We start from the raw sequence: 3,612 nt of genomic DNA, 5'->3' as shown, positions 1-3,612 counted from the left end.
GGGTAATATTTCAATTACTACTTTACTAAATTTCATTCATTGAGTATTTGCTTAACTGAATTCAAAACTAATCACGAATTCCTATGAGGAATAAATTAATCATTTATCTAAAATTTCAACTTCGAAAGTTTTTTTGAATTTTCTCATTACCATCCTAGAGAATATGAAACGGTAGAATTTTCTCTCATAGAGTATTTACTTATTCATTTACCAATATTCATGGGATTTAAACATCTAGGATTAAAGAGAACTCTTATTTTGATATTAAAAATCTGTATGCATCTATTTATGCATAAAATCCAACTTCTATGGAAATAAACTTTTATATAAAAGAAAATCTTTTTATGCGTCTATTTATGCATAAAAATCAATTTTGATGAAAGTACCACTTTTATAATAAAAAAATTCTTTTATGCATCTATTTATGCATAAAAATCAATTTTGATGAAAGTAACACTTTTATAAAAAAAATCTTGTATGCATCATTTTATGCATAAAAATCAATATTGGTGAAAGTAACACTTTTATAATAAAAACAATCCTTTATGCATCATTTTATGCATAAAAATCAATATTGGTGAAAGTAACACTTTTATAATAAGAAAAATCTTTTATGCATCATTTTATGCATAAAAATCAATATTGGTGAAAGTCACACTTTTATAATAAAAAAAATTTCTTTTATGCATAAAAATCAATATTGACGAAAGTAACACTTTTATAATAAAAAAATTTCTTTTATGCATCATTTTATGAATGAAAATAAATATTGGTGAAAGTAACACTTTTATAATATTTTTTTATGCATCATTTTATGCATAAAAATGATGAAGTAACACTTTTATAATTAAAAAAATTCTTTTATGCATAAGAATCAATATTGATGAAAGTAACACTTTTATAATAAAAAAATTCTTTTATGCATCATTTTATGCATAAAAATCAATATTGGTGAAAGTAACACTTTTATAATAAAAAAATTCTTTTATGCAAAATTTTATGCATAAAAATCAATATTGATGAAAGTAACACTTTTATAACAAAAAAACTTTCTTTTATGCATCATTTTATGCATAAAAATCAATATTCATGAAAGTAACACTTTTATAATAAAAAAATTCTTTTATGCATCATTTTATGCAAAAAAATCAATATTGATGAAGTAACACTTTTATAATAAAAAAAATTCTTTTATGCATCATTTTATGCATAAGAATCAATATTGATGAAAGTAACACTTTTATAATTAAAAAATTTTCTTTTATGCATCATTTTATGCATAAGAATTAATATTGGTGAAAGTAACACTTTTATAATAAAAACATTATTTCCAATATGCATCTTTCTATGCATAGAATTTAAATCTAATGAGAATCACTCTTTTACAATTAAAAAATAACCAATATGCATCTTTCTATGCATAGAATTTAAATCTAATGAAAATCAAGCTTTTATAATAAAAAAACAACCAATATGCATCTTTCTATGCATATAATTTAAATCTAATGAAAATCACTCTTTTATAATAAAAAATAACCAATATGCATCTTTCTATGCATAGAATTCAAACTTTAATGAAAATAACACTTTTATAATAAAAATATTTCTACTATGCATTTTTCTATGACTAGAATGAAAATAATGCTTTTAGAATACACAAATGGTGGGGATTACTCTTTTTGAATAATAAAAGATAAAACTTATTCACAAAATTTAAGAAGAACCGAGGGATTAATCTCCTGTCCGGATATCTATGGGGCGAGGCCCCCATAGATATGTCCGGATATCTATGGGGCGAGGCCCCATTTAAGAAGAACCGAGGGATTAGTCTCCTGTCCGGATCGTTGTGCGGAGAGGGCAGGGATCTTTCACTTCTTGCATGTGTATAGACATCCATGGTGGACTCTGGGAAGCCAGGTCTCTTGATAGCCATCAAGAGAGTATTTTGCATGAGAGAAGCAAGATGACTCTCTCTAGGTTAAAGATTGTGGAAACGATGAGGGTCGCTTGGAGGAATCACTACGAGACTAACCATCTCGACCGGAATACCCAGACCTGGACCGATCTTAAAGCTTACCTCAGAAAGAGGTTTTGTCCTCCAGGCTTCCTTGAAACTAAAATGAATGAGTTCTTGGAACTAAAGCAGGATAGCCGGACAATTGAAGAGTACCATCAAGCTTTTGCCCTTCTCCTCAAATATTCTCCTCAATTGGATAAAGAGCAGCTGATGGCCAGGTTCATTCAAGGAATGAACGAGCCATTGGATACCAAGGGTGCAAGGGATAACTTACAAAACATTGGATGCCTTCAAAGTGCATGGCCAATTGTAGGTGAGAGTGGTAACATGGTCCTACCAAAGGCATCATGGGGGTATTAACCACCATAACCTCCTTTGTATGGCTGACCATTTTTCAAATTTTTCTATCCTCAAGTTACTTAAAACTTATCCCAAAAAAATGGTTTAAAGAATTCTAAACTAAATTCCACTTTTAAAAGAGAAACAATATGAAAAGTTTAATTCTAACAATTTGATTACTTATTTAGGATAAAGAAAGACTGAATTTAAGAATGAAGGGAGGGGGAAAGCCTTTCCAACAAGGCATAACATCATTTTTTCATTTTAAAGAAAACAAAAATTAGAAAACCATTAAAAGGAATAAAGAAAAAGTAGGATTTCTAGCTTACTTGAATTTATGTCAGCTTTCCTTTGGCTTGATGGTTTGAGGGATCTACTCTTGTTTGCAACAACAGTGGCCACCTATTCTTTTGAAGAGGGAAAGGTCAAAAACTAATGAATTATCAATAAATTCACTATTTTTGGCTCTGGGGGAGGAGTAGAGTAACAGTGCATAAAACACTATTAAGCTTCTACAAAGGGGGAGGCTTCTATTTATAGAAAAAAGTGAGCTTCTAACCAAGCAAACTGATTCTAGAATTTTCCAAATCAGTTTGGTCAATTTTTGACCATTTTTGGGTCAGTTTAGCTTACTTTTTAGAACTAGACTTGAATTAGGAGAGAGGAGAGATGAGATATCTCAATATTTTTGAGAATTCAAAACTCCACACATGTGAAATAGGTGCCTCCTTCATGAGGGGGAATCCCCACTCTAAGGTATCAAAAATTTATTTTTTTAGTATTTCCTTTGGTCCTTAGTTCACTCTTCATCTTATGTAAGTATTTACTCATTTTTGGGGGGATTTTCTTTATTTCTTCAATTCATCTCCTTCATACATTTGGATGAATCTGAGTGGCCCCTCAGAACCTTAATTTAAAATTTTGAGAAAATCTGGACCCTTAGGATAAGGCCTTTTGAACAGATTATAATTTATTTCTAATGCACCTTGTGAAAATCTTTTTGAACTTCTGTTTCGGGGAAATTTATTTTAATAAGAAGAGATATTTTTCCATCCAAAAATATCTTAAATTTGAATAATCTCTCTCTAGAATATTTTCTCTCTCTAAGCCAAAATAGGTAGAAACAAGATCTTTTATTAATCTGAAGAGGGGATTGATTACAAGAGAAGATACTGGACATCTTGAGGGGCTGGGGAGGAATCTTACAGCATGACTTGTCAAAATATTAAGAGCTACAAAGGCAAGAATCAAGGCCT

Source organism: Cibotium barometz, chromosome 10 (assembly GCF_041138505.1).
Source record: "Cibotium barometz isolate CiBa-2024 chromosome 10, ASM4113850v1, whole genome shotgun sequence".
In the NCBI taxonomy this organism is placed as follows: domain Eukaryota; kingdom Viridiplantae; phylum Streptophyta; class Polypodiopsida; order Cyatheales; family Cibotiaceae; genus Cibotium; species Cibotium barometz.
The sequence above is the reverse complement of the archived record's forward strand: the minus strand, read 5'-3'. Positions refer to the sequence as shown.